This window comes from Lissotriton vulgaris, chromosome 4_1 (assembly GCF_964263255.1).
Source record: "Lissotriton vulgaris chromosome 4_1, aLisVul1.2, whole genome shotgun sequence".
NCBI classification, from domain to species: Eukaryota; Metazoa; Chordata; class Amphibia; order Caudata; family Salamandridae; genus Lissotriton; species Lissotriton vulgaris.
In genome coordinates, this window is record NC_141691.1 from 1,084,082,233 (window position 1) to 1,084,103,316 (window position 21,084).

Below are 21,084 nucleotides of genomic sequence, written 5' to 3' on the forward strand. Positions count from 1 at the left end.
GTTTCCAACCCCACTTACAAGTAAAACTAGCTAAAATGTGCCTGGCTGCTATTCACTGAAAAGCTCATTCTGTGTACATTTTTGACATACGATTGCTCCTACCGGGTCAGCTGAGCAGCGAACTTCTATTTAGCCACCTGCTATCATGAGAGACCTCAGGGCTGCATGTTTTGTGCCCAGTACTGATCCTGAAAAGCGTTTCCAACCCCACTTACAAGTAAAACTAGCTAAAATGTGCCTGGCTTCTCTTTACTGAAAAGCTCATTCTGAGTAGATTTTTAGCATACGTTTGCTCCTGCCGGGTCAGCTGAGCAGCGAATTTCTATTTAACCACCTGCTATCATGAGAGACCTCAGGGCTGCATGTTTTGTGCCCAGTACTGATCCTGAAAAGCGTTTCCAACCCCACTTACAAGTAAAACTAGCTAAAATGTGCCTGGCTGCTATTCACTGAAAAGCTCATTCTGGGTACATTTTTGGCATACGTTTGCTCCTGCCGGGTCAGCTGAGCAGCGAATTTCTATTTAACCACCTGCTATCATGAGAGACCTCAGGGCTGCATGTTTTGAGCCCAGTACTGAGCCTGAAAAGCGTTTCCAACCCCACTTATAAGTAAAACTAGCTAAAATGTGCCTGGCTGCTATTCACTGAAAAGCTCATTCTGTGTACATTTTTGGCATACGTTTGCTCCTACCGGGTCAGCTGAGCAGCGAATTTCTATTTAACCACCTGATTTCATGAGAGACCTCAGGGCTGCATGTTTTGAGCCCAGTACTGAGCCTGAAAAGCATTTCCAACCCCACTTACAAGTAAAACTAGCTAAAATGTGCCTGGCTTCTCTTCACTGAAAAGCTCATTCTGGGTACATTTTTGGCATACGTTTGCTCCTGCCGGGTCAGCTGAGCAGCGAATTTCTATTTAACCACCTGCTATCATGAGAGACCTCAGGGCTGCATGTTTTGAGCCCAGTACTGAGCCTGAAAAGCGTTTCCAACCCCACTTACAAGTAAAACTAGCTAAAATGTGCCTGGCTGCTATTCACTGAAAAGCTCATTCTGTGTACATTTTTGGCATACGTTTGCTCCTACCGGGTCAGCTGAGCAGCGAATTTCTATTTAACCACCTGATTTCATGAGAGACCTCAGGGCTGCATGTTTTGAGCCCAGTACTGAGCCTGAAAAGCATTTCCAACCCCACTTACAAGTAAAACTAGCTAAAATGTGCCTGGCTTCTCTTCACTGAAAAGCTCATTCTGAGTACATTTTTAGCATACGTTTGCTCCTGCCGGGTCAGCTGAGCAGCGAATTTCTATTTAACCACCTGCTATCATGAGAGACCTCAGGGCTGCATGTTTTGTGCCCAGTACGGATCCTGAAAAGCGTTTCCAACCCCACTTACAAGTAAAACTAGCTAAAATGTGCCTGGCTTCTCTTTACTGAAAAGCTCATTCTGAGTAGATTTTTAGCATACGTTTGCTCCTGCCGGGTCAGCTGAGCAGCGAATTTCTATTTAACCACCTGCTATCATGAGAGACCTCAGGGCTGCATGTTTTGTGCCCAGTACTGATCCTGAAAAGCGTTTCCAACCCCACTTACAAGTAAAACTAGCTAAAATGTGCCTGGCTGCTATTCACTGAAAAGCTCATTCTGTGTACATTTTTGGCATACGTTTGCTCCTACCGGGTCAGCTGAGCAGCGAATTTCTATTTAACCACCTGCTTTCATGAGAGACCTCAGGGCTGCATGTTTTGAGCCCAGTACTGAGCCTGAAAAGCGTTTCCAACCCCACTTACAAGTAAAACTAGCTAAAATGTGCCTGGCTTCTCTTCACTGAAAAGCTCATTCTGAGCACATTTTTAGCATACATTTGCTCCTGCCGGGTCAGCTGAGCATCGAATTTCTATTTAACAACCTGCTTTCATGAGAGACCTCAGGGCTGCATGTTTTGAGCCCAGTACTGAGCCTGAAAAGCGTTTCCAACCCCACTTACAAGTAAAACTAGCTAAAATGTTCCTGGCTTCTCTTCACTGAAAAGCTCATTCTGGGTACATTTTTGGCATACGTTTCCTCCTGCCGGGTCAGCTGAGCAGCGAATTTCTATTTAACCACCTGCTATCATGAGAGACCTCAGGGCTGCATGTTTTGAGCCCAGTACTGAGCCTGAAAAGCGTTTCCAACCCCACTTACAAGTAAAACTAGCTAAAATGTGCCTGGCTGCTATTCACTGAAAAGCTCATTCTGTGTACATTTTTGGCATACGTTTGCTCCTACCGGGTCAGCTGAGCAGCGAATTTCTATTTAACCACCTGATTTCATGAGAGACCTCAGGGCTGCATGTTTTGAGCCCAGTACTGAGCCTGAAAAGCATTTCCAACCCCACTTACAAGTAAAACTACCTAAATTGTGCCTGGCTTCTCTTCACTGAAAAGCTCATTCTGAGTACATTTTTAGCATACGTTTGCTCCTGCCGGGTCAGCTGAGCAGCGAATTTCTATTTAACCACCTGCTATCATGAGAGACCTCAGGGCTGCATGTTTTGTGCCCAGTACTGATCCTGAAAAGCGTTTCCAACCCCACTTACAAGTAAAACTAGCTAAAATGTGCCTGGCTTCTCTTCACTGAAAAGCTCATTCTGAGTACATTTTTAGCATACGTTTGCTCCTGCCGGGTCAGCTGAGCAGCGAATTTCTATTTAACCACCTGCTATCATGAGAGACCTCAGGGCTGCATGTTTTGTGCCCAGTACTGATCCTTAAAAGTGTTTCCAACCCCACTTACAAGTATCACTAGCTAAAATGTGCCTGGCTGCTATTCACTGAAAAGTTCATTCTGTGTACATTTTTGGCATACGTATGCTCCTACCGGGTCAGCTGAGCAGCGAATTTCTATTTAACCACCTGCTTTTATGAGAGACCTCAGGGCTGCATATTTTGAGCCCAGTACTGAGCCTGAAAAGCGTTTCCAACCCCACTTACAAGTAAAACTAGCTAAAATGTGCCTGGCTTCTCTTCACTGAAAAGCTCATTCTGAGCACATTTTTAGCATACATTTGCTCCTGCCGGGTCAGCTGAGCATCGAATTTCTATTTAACCACCTGCTTTCATGAGAGACCTCAGGGCTGCATGTTTTGAGCCCAGTACTGAGCCTGAAAAATCGTTTCCAACCCCACTTACAAGTAAAACTAGCTAAAATGTGCCTGGCTTCTCTTCACTGAAAAGCTCATTCTGAGTACATTTTTGGCATACGTTTGCTCCTGCCGGGTCAGCTGAGCAGCGAATTTCTATTTAACCACCTGCTATCATGAGAGACCTCAGGGCTGCATGTTTTGAGCCCAGTACTGATCCTGAAAAGCGTTTCCAACCCCACTTACAAGTAAAACTAGCTAAAATGTGCCTGGCTGCTATTCACTGAAAAGCTCATTCTGAGTACATTTTTGGCATACGTTTGCTCCTACCGGGTCAGCTGAGCAGCGAATTTCTATTTAACCACCTGATTTCATGAGAGACCTCAGGGCTGCATGTTTTGAGCCCAGTACTGAGCCTGAAAAGCATTTCCAACCCCACTTACAAGTAAAACTAGCTAAAATGTGCCTGGCTTCTCTTCACTGAAAAGCTCATTCTGAGTACATTTTTAGCATACTTTTGCTCCTGCCGGGTCAGCTGAGCAGCGAATTTCTATTTAACCACCTGCTATCATGAGAGACCTCAGGGCTGCATGTTTTGTGCCCAGTACTGATCCTGAAAAGCGTTTCCAACCCCACTTACAAGTAAAACTAGCTAAAATGTGCCTGGCTTCTCTTCACTGAAAAGCTCATTCTGAGTACATTTTTAGCATACGTTTGCTCCTGCCGGGTCAGCTGAGCAGCGAATTTCTATTTAACCACCTGCTATCATGAGAGACCTCAGGGCTGCATGTTTTGTGCCCAGTACTGATCCTGAAAAGCGTTTCCAACCCCACTTACAAGTATCACTAGCTAAAATGTGCCTGGCTGCTATTCACTGAAAAGCTCATTCTGTGTACATTTTTGGCATACGTATGCTCCTACCGGGTCAGCTGAGCAGCGAATTTCTATTTAACCACCTGCTTTCATGAGAGACCTCAGGGCTGCATGTTTTGAGCCCAGTACTGAGCCTGAAAAGCGTTTCCAACCCCACTTACAAGTAAAACTAGCTAAAATGTGCCTGGCTTCTCTTCACTGAAAAGCTCATTCTGAACACATTTTTAGCATACATTTGCTCCTGCCGGGTCAGCTGAGCATCGAATTTCTATTTAACCACCTGCTTTCATGAGAGACCTCAGGGCTGCATGTTTTGAGCCCAGTACTGAGCCTGAAAATCGTTTCCAACCCCACTTACAAGTAAAACTAGCTAAAATGTGCCTGGCTTCTCTTCACTGAAAAGCTCATTCTGAGTACATTTTTGGCATACGTTTGCTCCTGCCGGGTCAGCTGAGCAGCGAATTTCTATTTAACCACCTGCTATCATGAGAGACCTCAGGGCTGCATGTTTTGAGCCCAGTACTGATCCTGAAAAGCGTTTCCAACCCCACTTACAAGTAAAACTAGCTAAAATGTGCCTGGCTGCTATTCACTGAAAAGCTCATTCTGAGTACATTTTTAGCATACGTTTGCTCCTGCCGGGTCAGCTGAGCAGCGAATTTCTATTTAACCACCTGCTATCATGAGAGACCTCAGGGCTGCATGTTTTGAGCCCAGTACTGATCCTGAAAAGCGTTTCCAACCCCACTTACAAGTAAAACTAGCGAAAATGTGCCTGGCTGCTATTCACTGAAAAGCTCATTCTGAGTACATTTTTGGCATACGTTTGCTCCTACCGGGTCAGCTGAGCATCGAATTTCTATTTAACCACCTGCTTTCATGAGAGACCTCAGGGCTGCATGTTTTGAGCCCAGTACTGAGCCTGAAAAGCGTTTCCAACCCCACTTACAAGTAAAACTAGCTAAAATGTGCCTGGCTTCTCTTCACTGAAAAGCTCATTCTGTACATTTTTGGCATACGTTTGCTCCTGCCGGGTCAGCTGAGCAGCGAATTTCTATTTAACCACCTGCTATCATGAGAGACCTCAGGGCTGCATGTTTTGAGCCCAGTACTGATCCTGAAAAGCGTTTCCAACCCCACTTACAAGTAAAACTAGCTAAAATGTGCCTGGCGGCTATTCACTGAAAAGCTCATTCTGAGAACATTTTTAGCATACGTTTGCTCTTGCCGGGTCAGCTGAGCAGCAAATTTCTATTTAACCACCTGCTATCATGAGAGACCTCAGGGCTGCATGTTTTGAGCCCAGTACTGATCATGAAAAGCGTTTCCAACCCCACTTACAAGTAAAACTAGCTAAAATGTGCCTGGCTGCTATTCACTGAAAAGCTCATTCTGTGTACATTTTTGACATACGTTTGCTCCTACCGGGTCAGCTGAGCAGCGAACTTCTATTTAGCCACCTGCTATCATGAGAGACCTCAGGGCTGCATGTTTTGTGCCCAGTACTGATCCTGAAAAGCGTTTCCAACCCCACTTACAAGTAAAACTAGCTAAAATGTGCCTGGCTTCTCTTTACTGAAAAGCTCATTCTGAGTAGATTTTTAGCATACGTTTGCTCCTGCCGGGTCAGCTGAGCAGCGAATTTCTATTTAACCACCTGCTATCATGAGAGACCTCAGGGCTGCATGTTTTGTGCCCAGTACTGATCCTGAAAAGCGTTTCCAACCCCACTTACAAGTAAAACTAGCTAAAATGTGCCTGGCTGCTCTTCAGTGAAAAGCTCATTCTGCTTACATTTTTGGCATACGTTTGCTCCTACCGGGTCAGCTGAGAAGCAAATTTCTATTTAACCACCTGCTATCATGAGAGACCTCAGGGCTGCATGTTTTGAGCCCAGTACTGATCCTGAAAAGCGTTTCCAACCCCACTTACAAGTAAAACTAGCTAAAATGTGCCTGGCTGCTATTCACTGAAAAGCTCATTCTGAGTACATTTTTAGCATACGTTTGCTCCTGCCGGGTCAGCTGAGCAGCGAATTTCTATTTAACCACCTGCTATCATGAGAGACCTCAGGGCTGCATGTTTTGAGCCCAGTACTGATCCTGAAAAGCGTTTCCAACCCCACTTACAAGTAAAACTAGCGAAAATGTGCCTGGCTGCTATTCACTGAAAAGCTCATTCTGTGTACATTTTTGGCATACGTTTGCTCCTACCCTGTCAGCTGAGCAGCGAATTTCTATTTAACCACCTGCTTTCATGAGAGGCCTCAGGGCTGCATGTTTTGAGCTCAGTACTGAGCCTGAAAAGCATTTCCAACCCCACTTACCAGTAAAACTAGCTAAAATGTGCCTGGCTTCTCTTCCCTGAAAAGCTCATTCTGAGTACATTTTTAGCATACGTTTGCTCCTGCCGGGTCAGCTGAGCAGCGAATTTCTATTTAACCACCTGCTATCATGAGAGACCTCAGGGCTGCATGTTTTGAGCCCAGTACTAATCCTGAAAAGCGTTTCCAACCCCACTTACAAGTAAAACTAGCTAAAATTTGCCTGGCTGCTATTCACTGAAAAGCTCATTCTGTGTACATTTTTGGCATATGTTTGCTCCTACCGGGTCAGCTGAGCAGCGAATTTCTATTTAACCACCTGCTTTCATGAGAGACCTCAGGGCTGCATGTTTTGAGCCCAGTACTGAGCCTGAAAAGCGTTTCCAACCCCACTTACAAGTAAAACTAGCTAAAATGTGCCTGGCTTCTCTTCACTGAAAAGCTCATTCTGAGTACATTTTAGCATACGTTTGCTTCTGCCGGGTCAGCTGAGCAGCGAATTTCTATTTAACCACCTGCTGTCATGAGAGACCTCAGGGATGCATGTTTTGAGCCCAGTACTGATCCTGAAAAGCGTTTCCAACCCCACTTACAAGTAAAACTAGCTAAAATGTGCCTGGCTGCTATTCACTGAAAAGCTCATTCTGGGTACATTTTTGGCATACGTTTGCTCTGCCGGGTCAGCTGAGCAGCGAATTTCTATTTAACCACCTGCTATCATGAGAGACCTCAGGGCTGCATGTTTTGAGCCCAGTACTGAGCCTGAAAAGCGTTTCCAACCCCACTTATAAGTAAAACTAGCTAAAATGTGCCTGGCTGCTATTCACTGAAAAGCTCATTCTGTGTACATTTTTGGCATACGTTTGCTCCTACCGGGTCAGCTGAGCAGCGAATTTCTATTTAACCACCTGATTTCATGAGAGACCTCAGGGCTGCATGTTTTGAGCCCAGTACTGAGCCTGAAAAGTATTTCCAACCCCACTTACAAGTAAAACTAGCTAAAATGTGCCTGGCTTCTCTTCACTGAAAAGCTCATTCTGAGTACATTTTTAGCATACGTTTGATCCTACCGGGTCAGCTGAGCAGCGAATTTCTATTTAACCACCTGCTTTCATGAGAGACCTCAGGGCTGCATGTTTTGAGCCCAGTACTGAGCCTGAAAAGCGTTTCCAACCCCACTCACAAGTAAAACTAGCTAAAATGTTCCTGGCTTCTCTTCACTGAAAAGCTCATTCTGGGTACATTTTTGGCATACGTTTGCTCCTGCCGGGTCAGCTGAGCAGCGAATTTCTATTTAACCACCTGCTATCATGAGAGACCTCAGGGCTGCATGTTTTGAGCCCAGTACTGAGCCTGAAAAGCATTTCCAACCCCACTTACAAGTAAAACTAGCTAAAATGTGCCTGGCTGCTATTCACTGAAAAGCTCATTCTGTGTACATTTTTGGCATACGTTTGCTCCTACCGGGTCAGCTGAGCAGCGAATTTCTATTTAACCACCTGATTTCATGAGAGACCTCAGGGCTGCATGTTTTGAGCCCAGTACTGAGCCTGAAAAGCATTTCCAACCCCACTTACAAGTAAAACTAGCTAAAATGTGCCTGGCTTCTCTTCACTGAAAAGCTCATTCTGAGTACATTTTTAGCATACGTTTGCTCCTGCCGGGTCAGCTGAGCAGCGAATTTCTATTTAACCACCTGCTATCATTAGAGACCTCAGGGCTGCATGTTTTGTGCCCAGTACGGATCCTGAAAAGCGTTTCCAACCCCACTTACAAGTAAAACTAGCTAAAATGTGCCTGGCTTCTCTTTACTGAAAAGCTCATTCTGAGTAGATTTTTAGCATACGTTTGCTCCTGCCGGGTCAGCTGAGCAGCGAATTTCTATTTAACCACCTGCTATCATGAGAGACCTCAGGGCTGCATGTTTTGTGCCCAGTACTGATCCTGAAAAGCGTTTCCAACCCCACTTACAAGTAAAACTAGCTAAAATGTGCCTGGCTGCTATTCACTGAAAAGCTCATTCTGTGTACATTTTTGGCATACGTTTGCTCCTACCGGGTCAGCTGAGCAGCGAATTTCTATTTAACCACCTGCTTTCATGAGAGACCTCAGGGCTGCATGTTTTGAGCCCAGTACTGAGCCTGAAAAGCGTTTCCAACCCCACTTACAAGTAAAACTAGCTAAAATGTGCCTGGCTTCTCTTCACTGAAAAGCTCATTCTGAGCACATTTTTAGCATACATTTGCTCCTGCCGGGTCAGCTGAGCATCGAATTTCTATTTAACAACCTGCTTTCATGAGAGACCTCAGGGATGCATGTTTTGAGCCCAGTACTGAGCCTGAAAAGCGTTTCCAACCCCACTTACAAGTAAAACTAGCTAAAATGTTCCTGGCTTCTCTTCACTGAAAAGCTCATTCTGGGTACATTTTTGGCATACGTTTCCTCCTGCCGGGTCAGCTGAGCAGCGAATTTCTATTTAACCACCTGCTATCATGAGAGACCTCAGGGCTGCATGTTTTGAGCCCAGTACTGAGCCTGAAAAGCGTTTCCAACCCCACTTACAAGTAAAACTAGCTAAAATGTGCCTGGCTGCTATTCACTGAAAAGCTCATTCTGTGTACATTTTTGGCATACGTTTGCTCCTACCGGGTCAGCTGAGCAGCGAATTTCTATTTAACCACCTGATTTCATGAGAGACCTCAGGGCTGCATGTTTTGAGCCCAGTACTGAGCCTGAAAAGCATTTCCAACCCCACTTACAAGTAAAACTAGCTAAAATGTGCCTGGCTTCTCTTCACTGAAAAGCTCATTCTGAGTACATTTTTAGCATACGTTTGCTCCTGCCGGGTCAGCTGAGCAGCGAATTTCTATTTAACCACCTGCTATCATGAGAGACCTCAGGGCTGCATGTTTTGTGCCCAGTACTGATCCTGAAAAGCGTTTCCAACCCCACTTACAAGTAAAACTAGCTAAAATGTGCCTGGCTTCTCTTCACTGAAAAGCTCATTCTGAGTACATTTTTAGCATACGTTTGCTCCTGCCGGGTCAGCTGAGCAGCGAATTTCTATTTAACCACCTGCTATCATGAGAGACCTCAGGGCTGCATGTTTTGTGCCCAGTACTGATCCTGAAAAGCGTTTCCAACCCCACTTACAAGTATCACTAGCTAAAATGTGCCTGGCTGCTATTCACTGAAAAGTTCATTCTGTGTACATTTTTGGCATACGTATGCTCCTACCGGGTCAGCTGAGCAGCGAATTTCTATTTAACCACCTGCTTTTATGAGAGACCTCAGGGCTGCATGTTTTGAGCCCAGTACTGAGCCTGAAAAGCGTTTCCAACCCCACTTACAAGTAAAACTAGCTAAAATGTGCCTGGCTTCTCTTCACTGAAAAGCTCATTCTGAGCACATTTTTAGCATACATTTGCTCCTGCCGGGTCAGCTGAGCATCGAATTTCTATTTAACCACCTGCTTTCATGAGAGACCTCAGGGCTGCATGTTTTGAGCCCAGTACTGAGCCTGAAAAATCGTTTCCAACCCCACTTACAAGTAAAACTAGCTAAAATGTGCCTGGCTTCTCTTCACTGAAAAGCTCATTCTGAGTACATTTTTGGCATACGTTTGCTCCTGCCGGGTCAGCTGAGCAGCGAATTTCTATTTAACCACCTGCTATCATGAGAGACCTCAGGGCTGCATGTTTTGAGCCCAGTACTGATCCTGAAAAGCGTTTCCAACCCCACTTACAAGTAAAACTAGCTAAAATGTGCCTGGCTGCTATTCACTGAAAAGCTCATTCTGAGTACATTTTTGGCATACGTTTGCTCCTACCGGGTCAGCTGAGCAGCAAATTTCTATTTAACCACCTGATTTCATGAGAGACCTCAGGGCTGCATGTTTTGAGCCCAGTACTGAGCCTGAAAAGCATTTCCAACCCCACTTACAAGTAAAACTAGCTAAAATGTGCCTGGCTTCTCTTCACTGAAAAGCTCATTCTGAGTACATTTTTAGCATACTTTTGCTCCTGCCGGGTCAGCTGAGCAGCGAATTTCTATTTAACCACCTGCTATCATGAGAGACCTCAGGGCTGCATGTTTTGTGCCCAGTACTGATCCTGAAAAGCGTTTCCAACCCCACTTACAAGTAAAACTAGCTAAAATGTGCCTGGCTTCTCTTCACTGAAAAGCTCATTCTGAGTACATTTTTAGCATACGTTTGCTCCTGCCGGGTCAGCTGAGCAGCGAATTTCTATTTAACCACCTGCTATCATGAGAGACCTCAGGGCTGCATGTTTTGTGCCCAGTACTGATCCTGAAAAGCGTTTCCAACCCCACTTACAAGTATCACTAGCTAAAATGTGCCTGGCTGCTATTCACTGAAAAGCTCATTCTGTGTACATTTTTGGCATACGTATGCTCCTACCGGGTCAGCTGAGCAGCGAATTTCTATTTAACCACCTGCTTTCATGAGAGACCTCAGGGCTGCATGTTTTGAGCCCAGTACTGAGCCTGAAAAGCGTTTCCAACCCCACTTACAAGTAAAACTAGCTAAAATGTGCCTGGCTTCTCTTCACTGAAAAGCTCATTCTGAACACATTTTTAGCATACATTTGCTCCTGCCGGGTCAGCTGAGCATCGAATTTCTATTTAACCACCTGCTTTCATGAGAGACCTCAGGGCTGCATGTTTTGAGCCCAGTACTGAGCCTGAAAATCGTTTCCAACCCCACTTACAAGTAAAACTAGCTAAAATGTGCCTGGCTTCTCTTCACTGAAAAGCTCATTCTGAGTACATTTTTGGCATACGTTTGCTCCTGCCGGGTCAGCTGAGCAGCGAATTTCTATTTAACCACCTGCTATCATGAGAGACCTCAGGGCTGCATGTTTTGAGCCCAGTACTGATCCTGAAAAGCGTTTCCAACCCCACTTACAAGTAAAACTAGCTAAAATGTGCCTGGCTGCTATTCACTGAAAAGCTCATTCTGAGTACATTTTTAGCATACGTTTGCTCCTGCCGGGTCAGCTGAGCAGCGAATTTCTATTTAACCACCTGCTATCATGAGAGACCTCAGGGCTGCATGTTTTGAGCCCAGTACTGATCCTGAAAAGCGTTTCCAACCCCACTTACAAGTAAAACTAGCGAAAATGTGCCTGGCTGCTATTCACTGAAAAGCTCATTCTGAGTACATTTTTGGCATACGTTTGCTCCTACCGGGTCAGCTGAGCATCGAATTTCTATTTAACCACCTGCTTTCATGAGAGACCTCAGGGCTGCATGTTTTGAGCCCAGTACTGAGCCTGAAAAGCGTTTCCAACCCCACTTACAAGTAAAACTAGCTAAAATGTGCCTGGCTTCTCTTCACTGAAAAGCTCATTCTGTACATTTTTGGCATACGTTTGCTCCTGCCGGGTCAGCTGAGCAGCGAATTTCTATTTAACCACCTGCTATCATGAGAGACCTCAGGGCTGCATATTTTGAGCCCAGTACTGATCCTGAAAAGCGTTTCCAACCCCACTTACAAGTAAAACTAGCTAAAATGTGCCTGGCGGCTATTCACTGAAAAGCTCATTCTGAGAACATTTTTAGCATACGTTTGCTCTTGCCGGGTCAGCTGAGCAGCAAATTTCTATTTAACCACCTGCTATCATGAGAGACCTCAGGGCTGCATGTTTTGAGCCCAGTACTGATCATGAAAAGCGTTTCCAACCCCACTTACAAGTAAAACTAGCTAAAATGTGCCTGGCTGCTATTCACTGAAAAGCTCATTCTGTGTATATTTTTGACATACGTTTGCTCCTACCGGGTCAGCTGAGCAGCGAACTTCTATTTAGCCACCTGCTATCATGAGAGACCTCAGGGCTGCATGTTTTGTGCCCAGTACTGATCCTGAAAAGCGTTTCCAACCCCACTTACAAGTAAAACTAGCTAAAATGTGCCTGGCTTCTCTTTACTGAAAAGCTCATTCTGAGTAGATTTTTAGCATACATTTGCTCCTGCCGGGTCAGCTGAGCAGCGAATTTCTATTTAACCACCTGCTATCATGAGAGACCTCAGGGCTGCATGTTTTGTGCCCAGTACTGATCCTGAAAAGCGTTTCCAACCCCACTTACAAGTAAAACTAGCTAAAATGTTCCTGGCTTCTCTTCACTGAAAAGCTCATTCTGGGTACATTTTTGGCATACGTTTGCTCCTGCCGGGTCAGCTGAGCAGCGAATTTCTATTTAACCACCTGCTATCATGAGAGACCTCAGGGCTGCATGTTTTGAGCCCAGTACTGAGCCTGAAAAGCGTTTCCAACCCCACTTACAAGTAAAACTAGCTAAAATGTGCCTGGCTGCTATTCACTGAAAAGCTCATTCTGTGTACATTTTTGGCATACGTTTGCTCCTACCGGGTCAGCTGAGCAGCGAATTTCTATTTAACCACCTGATTTCATGAGAGACCTCAGGGCTGCATGTTTTGAGCCCAGTACTGAGCCTGAAAAGCATTTCCAACCCCACTTACAAGTAAAACTAGCTAAAATGTGCCTGGCTTCTCTTCACTGAAAAGCTCATTCTGAGTACATTTTTAGCATACGTTTGCTCCTGCCGGGTCAGCTGAGCAGCGAATTTCTATTTAACCACCTGCTATCATGAGAGACCTCAGGGCTGCATGTTTTGTGCCCAGTACTGATCCTGAAAGGCGTTTCCAACCCCACTTACAAGTAAAACTAGCTAAAATGTGCCTGGCTTCTCTTCACTGAAAAGCTCATTCTGAGTACATTTTTAGCATACGTTTGCTCCTGCCGGGTCAGCTGAGCAGCAAATTTCTATTTAACCACCTGCTATCATGAGAGACCTCAGGGCTGCATGTTTTGTGCCCAGTACTGATCCTGAAAAGCGTTTCCAACCCCACTTACAAGTATCACTAGCTAAAATGTGCCTGGCTGCTATTCACTGAAAAGCTCATTCTGTGTAAATTTTTGGCATACGTATGCTCCTACCGGGTCAGCTGAGCAGCGAATTTCTATTTAACCACCTGCTTTCATGAGAGACCTCAGGGCTGCATGTTTTGAGCCCAGTACTGAGCCTGAAAAGCGTTTCCAACCCCACTTACAAGTAAAACTAGCTAAAATGTGCCTGGCTTCTCTTCACTGAAAAGCTCATTCTGAGCACATTTTTAGCATACATTTGCTCCTGCCGGGTCAGCTGAGCATCGAATTTCTATTTAACCACCTGCTTTCATGAGAGACCTCAGGGCTGCATGTTTTGAGCCCAGTACTGAGCCTGAAAAATCGTTTCCAACCCCACTTACAAGTAAAACTAGCTAAAATGTGCCTGGCTTCTCTTCACTGAAAAGCTCATTCTGAGTACATTTTTGGCATACGTTTGCTCCTGCCGGGTCAGCTGAGCAGCGAATTTCTATTTAACCACCTGCTATCATGAGAGACCTCAGGGCTGCATGTTTTGAGCCCAGTACTGATCCTGAAAAGCGTTTCCAACCCCACTTACAAGTAAAACTAGCTAAAATGTGCCTGGCTGCTATTCACTGAAAAGCTCATTCTGAGTACATTTTTGGCATACGTTTGCTCCTACCGGGTCAGCTGAGCAGCGAATTTCTATTTAACCACCTGATTTCATGAGAGACCTCAGGGCTGCATGTTTTGAGCCCAGTACTGAGCCTGAAAAGCATTTCCAACCCCACTTACAAGTAAAACTAGCTAAAATGTGCCTGGCTTCTCTTCACTGAAAAGCTCATTCTGAGTACATTTTTAGCATACTTTTGCTCCTGCCGGGTCAGCTGAGCAGCGAATTTCTATTTAACCACCTGCTATCATGAGAGACCTCAGGGCTGCATGTTTTGTGCCCAGTACTGATCCTGAAAAGCGTTTCCAACCCCACTTACAAGTAAAACTAGCTAAAATGTGCCTGGCTTCTCTTCACTGAAAAGCTCATTCTGAGTACATTTTTAGCATACGTTTGCTCCTGCCGGGTCAGCTGAGCAGCGAATTTCTATTTAACCACCTGCTATCATGAGAGACCTCAGGGCTGCATGTTTTGTGCCCAGTACTGATCCTGAAAAGCGTTTCCAACCCCACTTACAAGTATCACTAGCTAAAATGTGCCTGGCTGCTATTCACTGAAAAGCTCATTCTGTGTACATTTTTGGCATACGTATGCTCCTACCGGGTCAGCTGAGCAGCGAATTTCTATTTAACCACCTGCTTTCATGAGAGACCTCAGGGCTGCATGTTTTGAGCCCAGTACTGAGCCTGAAAAGCGTTTCCAACCCCACTTACAAGTAAAACTAGCTAAAATGTGCCTGGCTTCTCTTCACTGAAAAGCTCATTCTGAACACATTTTTAGCATACATTTGCTCCTGCCGGGTCAGCTGAGCATCGAATTTCTATTTAACCACCTGCTTTCATGAGAGACCTCAGGGCTGCATGTTTTGAGCCCAGTACTGAGCCTGAAAATCGTTTCCAACCCCACTTACAAGTAAAACTAGCTAAAATGTGCCTGGCTTCTCTTCACTGAAAAGCTCATTCTGAGTACATTTTTGGCATACGTTTGCTCCTGCCGGGTCAGCTGAGCAGCGAATTTCTATTTAACCACCTGCTATCATGAGAAACCTCAGGGCTGCATGTTTTGAGCCCAGTACTGATCCTGAAAAGCGTTTCCAACCCCACTTACAAGTAAAACTAGCTAAAATGTGCCTGGCTGCTATTCACTGAAAAGCTCATTCTGAGTACATTTTTAGCATACGTTTGCTCCTGCCGGGTCAGCTGAGCAGCGAATTTCTATTTAACCACCTGCTATCATGAGAGACCTCAGGGCTGCATGTTTTGAGCCCAGTACTGATCCTGAAAAGCGTTTCCAACCCCACTTACAAGTAAAACTAGCGAAAATGTGCCTGGCTGCTATTCACTGAAAAGCTCATTCTGAGTACATTTTTGGCATACGTTTGCTCCTACCGGGTCAGCTGAGCATCGAATTTCTATTTAACCACCTGCTTTCATGAGAGACCTCAGGGCTGCATGTTTTGAGCCCAGTACTGAGCCTGAAAAGCGTTTCCAACCCCACTTACAAGTAAAACTAGCTAAAATGTGCCTGGCTTCTCTTCACTGAAAAGCTCATTCTGTACATTTTTGGCATACGTTTGCTCCTGCCGGGTCAGCTGAGCAGCGAATTTCTATTTAACCACCTGCTATCATGAGAGACCTCAGGGCTGCATGTTTTGAGCCCAGTACTGATCCTGAAAAGCGTTTCCAACCCCACTTACAAGTAAAACTAGCTAAAATGTGCCTGGCGGCTATTCACTGAAAAGCTCATTCTGAGAACATTTTTAGCATACGTTTGCTCTTGCCGGGTCAGCTGAGCAGCAAATTTCTATTTAACCACCTGCTATCATGAGAGACCTCAGGGCTGCATGTTTTGAGCCCAGTACTGATCATGAAAAGCGTTTCCAACCCCACTTACAAGTAAAACTAGCTAAAATGTGCCTGGCTGCTATTCACTGAAAAGCTCATTCTGTGTACATTTTTGACATACGATTGCTCCTACCGGGTCAGCTGAGCAGCGAACTTCTATTTAGCCACCTGCTATCATGAGAGACCTCAGGGCTGCATGTTTTGTGCCCAGTACTGATCCTGAAAAGCGTTTCCAACCCCACTTACAAGTAAAACTAGCTAAAATGTGCCTGGCTTCTCTTTACTGAAAAGCTCATTCTGAGTAGATTTTTAGCATACGTTTGCTCCTGCCGGGTCAGCTGAGCAGCGAATTTCTATTTAACCACCTGCTATCATGAGAGACCTCAGGGCTGCATGTTTTGTGCCCAGTACTGATCCTGAAAAGCGTTTCCAACCCCACTTACAAGTAAAACTAGCTAAAATGTTCCTGGCTTCTCTTCACTGAAAAGCTCATTCTGGGTACATTTTTGGCATACGTTTGCTCCTGCCGGGTCAGCTGAGCAGCGAATTTCTATTTAACCACCTGCTATCATGAGAGACCTCAGGGCTGCATGTTTTGAGCCCAGTACTGAGCCTGAAAAGCGTTTCCAACCCCACTTACAAGTAAAACTAGCTAAAATGTGCCTGGCTGCTATTCACTGAAAAGCTCATTCTGTGTACATTTTTGGCATACGTTTGCTCCTACCGGGTCAGCTGAGCAGCGAATTTCTATTTAACCACCTGATTTCATGAGAGACCTCAGGGCTGCATGTTTTGAGCCCAGTACTGAGCCTGAAAAGCATTTCCAACCCCACTTACAAGTAAAACTAGCTAAAATGTGCCTGGCTTCTCTTCACTGAAAAGCTCATTCTGAGTACATTTTTAGCATACGTTTGCTCCTGCCAGGTCAGCTGAGCAGCGAATTTCTATTTAACCACCTGCTATCATGAGAGACCTCAGGGCTGCATGTTTTGTGCCCAGTACTGATCCTGAAAAGCGTTTCCAACCCCACTTACAAGTAAAACTAGCTAAAATGTGCCTGGCTTCTCTTCACTGAAAAGCTCATTCTGAGTACATTTTTAGCATACGTTTGCTCCTGCCGGGTCAGCTGAGCAGCGAATTTCTATTTAACCACCTGCTATCATGAGAGACCTCAGGGCTGCATGTTTTGTGCCCAGTACTGATCCTGAAAAGCGTTTCCAACCCCACTTACAAGTATCACTAGCTAAAATGTGCCTGGCTGCTATTCACTGAAAAGCTCATTCTGTGTAAATTTTTGGCATACGTATGCTCCTACCGGGTCAGCTGAGCAGCGAATTTCTATTTAACCACCTGCTTTCATGAGAGACCTCAGGGCTGCATGTTTTGAGCCCAGTACTGAGCCTGAAAAGCGTTTCCAACCCCACTTACAAGTAAAACTAGCTAAAATGTGCCTGGCTTCTCTTCACTGAAAAGCTCATTCTGAGCACATTTTTAGCATACATTTGCTCCTGCCGGGTCAGCTGAGCATCGAATTTCTATTTAACCACCTGCTTTCATGAGAGACCTCAGGGCTGCATGTTTTGAGCCCAGTACTGAGCCTGAAAATCGTTTCCAACCCCACTTACAAGTAAAACTAGCTAAAATGTGTCTGGCTTCTCTTCACTGAAAAGCTCATTCTGAGTACATTTTTGGCATACGTTTGCTCCTGCCGGGTCAGCTGAGCAGCGAATTTCTATTTAACCACCTGCTATCATGAGAGACCTCAGGACTGCATGTTTTGAGCCCAGTACTGATCCTGAAAAGCGTTTCCAACCCCACTTACAAGTAAAACTAGCTAAAATGTGCCTGGCTGCTATTCACTGAAAAGCTCATTCTGAGTACATTTTTAGCATACGTTTGCTCCTGCCGGGTCAGCTGAGCAGCAAATTTCTATTTAACCACCTGCTATCATGAGAGACCTCAGGGCTGCATGTTTTGAGCCCAGTACTGATCCTGAAAAGCGTTTCCAACCCCACTTACAAGTAAAACTAGCGAAAATGTGCCTGGCTGCTATTCACTGAAAAGCTCATTCTGTGTACATTTTTGGCATACGTTTGCTCCTACCCTGTCAGCTGAGCAGCGAATTTCTATTTAACCACCTGCTTTCATGAGAGACCTCAGGGCTGCATGTTTTGAGCTCAGTACTGAGCCTGAAAAGCATTTCCAACCCCACTTACCAGTAAAACTAGCTAAAATGTGCCTGGCTTCTCTTCACTGAAAAGCTCATTCTGAGTACATTTTTAGCATACGTTTGCTCCTGCCGGGTCAGCTGAGCAGCGAATTTCTATTTAACCACCTCCTATCATGAGAGACCTCAGGGCTGCATGTTTTGAGCCCAGTACTAATCCTGAAAAGCGTTTCCAACCCCACTTACAAGTAAAACTAGCTAAAATTTGCCTGGCTGCTATTCACTGAAAAGCTCATTCTGTGTACATTTTTGGCATACGTTTGCTCCTACCGGGTCAGCTGAGCAGCGAATTTCTATTTAACCACCTGCTTTCATGAGAGACCTCAGGGCTGCATGTTTTGAGCCCAGTACTGAGCCTGAAAAGCGTTTCCAACCCCACTTACAAGTAAAACTAGCTAAAATGTGCCTGGCTTCTCTTCACTGAAAAGCTCATTCTGAGTACATTTTAGCATACGTTTGCTTCTGCCGGGTCAGCTGAGCAGCGAATTTCTATTTAACCACCTGCTGTCATGAGAGACCTCAGGGCTGCATGTTTTGAGCCCAGTACTGATCCTGAAAAGCGTTTCCAACCCCACTTACAAGTAAAACTAGCTAAAATGTGCCTGGCTGCTATTCACTGAAAAGCTCATTCTGGGTACATTTTTGGCATACGTTTGCTCCTGCCGGGTCAGCTGAGCAGCGAATTTCTATTTAACCACCTGCTATCATGAGAGACCTCAGGGCTGCATGTTTTGAGCCCAGTACTGAGCCTGAAAAGCGTTTCCAACCCCACTTATAAGTAAAACTAGCTAAAATGTGCCTGGCTGCTATTCACTGAAAAGCTCATTCTGTGTACATTTTTGGCATACGTTTGCTCCTACCGGGTCAGCTGAGCAGCGAATTTCTATTTAACCACCTGATTTCATGAGAGACCTCAGGGCTGCATGTTTTGAGCCCAGTACTGAGCCTGAAAAGCATTTCCAACCCCACTTACAAGTAAAACTAGCTAAAATGTGCCTGGCTTCTCTTCACTGAAAAGCTCATTCTGAGTACATTTTTAGCATACGTTTGCTCCTACCGGGTCAGCTGAGCAGCGAATTTCTATTTAACCACCTGCTTTCATGAGAGACCTCAGGGCTGCATGTTTTGAGCCCAGTACTGAGCCTGAAAAGCGTTTCCAACCCCACTTACAAGTAAAACTAGCTAAAATGTGCCTGGCTTCTCTTCACTGAAAAGCTCATTCTGAGCACATTTTTAGCATACATTTGCTCCTGCCGGGTCAGCTGAGCATCGAATTTCTATTTAACCACCTGCTTTCATGAGAGACCTCAGGGCTGCATGTTTTGAGCCCAGTACTGAGCCTGAAAATCGTTTCCAACCCCACTTACAAGTAAAACTAGCTAAAATGTGTCTGGCTTCTCTTCACTGAAAAGCTCATTCTGAGTACATTTTTGGCATACGTTTGCTCCTGCCGGGTCAGCTGAGCAGCGAATTTCTATTTAACCACCTGCTATCATGAGAGACCTCAGGACTGCATGTTTTGAGCCCAGTACTGATCCTGAAAAGCGTTTCCAACCCCACTTACAAGTAAAACTAGCTAAAATGTGCCTGGCTGCTATTCACTGAAAAGCTCATTCTGAGTACATTTTTAGCATACGTTTGCTCCTGCCGGGTCAGCTGAGCAGCAAATTTCTATTTAACCACCTGCTATCATGAGAGACCTCAGGGCTGCATGTTTTGAGCCCAGTACTGATCCTGAAAAGCGTTTCCAACCCCACTTACAAGTAAAACTAGCGAAAATGTGCCTGGCTGCTATTCACTGAAAAGCTCATTCTGTGTACATTTTTGGCATACGTTTGCTCCTACCCTGTCAGCTGAGCAGCGAATTTCTATTTAACCACCTGCTTTCATGAGAGACCTCAGGGCTGCATGTTTTGAGCTCAGTACTGAGCCTGAAAAGCATTTCCAACCCCACTTACCAGTAAAACTAGCTAAAATGTGCCTGGCTTCTCTTCACTGAAAAGCTCATTCTGAGTACATTTTTAGCATACGTTTGCTCCTGCCGGGTCAGCTGAGCAGCGAATTTCTATTTAACCACCTCCTATCATGAGAGACCTCAGGGCTGCATGTTTTGAGCCCAGTACTAATCCTGAAAAGCGTTTCCAACCCCACTTACAAGTAAAACTAGCTAAAATTTGCCTGGCTGCTATTCACTGAAAAGCTCATTCTGTGTACATTTTTGGCATACGTTTGCTCCTACCGGGTCAGCTGAGCAGCGAATTTCTATTTAACCACCTGCTTTCATGAGAGACCTCAGGGCTGCATGTTTTGAGCCCAGTACTGAGCCTGAAAAGCGTTTCCAACCCCACTTACAAGTAAAACTAGCTAAAATGTGCATGGCTTCTCTTCACTGAAAAGCTCATTCTGAGTACATTTTAGCATACGTTTGCTTCTGCCGGGTCAGCTGAGCAGCGAATTTCTATTTAACCACCTGCTGTCATGAGAGACCTCAGGGCTGCATGTTTTGAGCCCAGTACTGATCCTGAAAAGCGTTTCCAACCCCACTTACAAGTAAAACTAGCTAAAATGTGCCTGGCTGCTATTCACTGAAAAGCTCATTCTGGGTACATTTTTGGCATACGTTTGCTCCTGCCGGGTCAGCTGAGCAGCGAATTTCTATTTAACCACCTGCTATCATGAGAGACCTCAGGGCTGCATGTTTTGAGCCCGGTACTGAGCCTGAAAAGCGTTTCCAACCCCACTTATAAGTAAAACTAGCTAAAATGTGCCTGGCTGCTATTCACTGAAAAGCTCATTCTGTGTACATTTTGGGCATACGTTTGCTCCTACCGGGTCAGCTGAGCAGCGAATTTCTATTTAACCACCTGATTTCATGAGAGACCTCAGGGCTGCATGTTTTGAGCCCAGTACTGAGCCTGAAAAGCATTTCCAACCCCACTTACAAGTAAAACTAGCTAAAATGTGCCTGGCTTCTCTTCACTGAAAAGCTCATTCTGAGTACATTTTTAGCATACGTTTGCTCCTACCGGGTCAGCTGAGCAGCGAATTTCTATTTAACCACCTGCTTTCATGAGAGACCTCAGGGCTGCATGTTTTGAGCCCAGTACTGAGCCTGAAAAGCGTTTCCAACCCC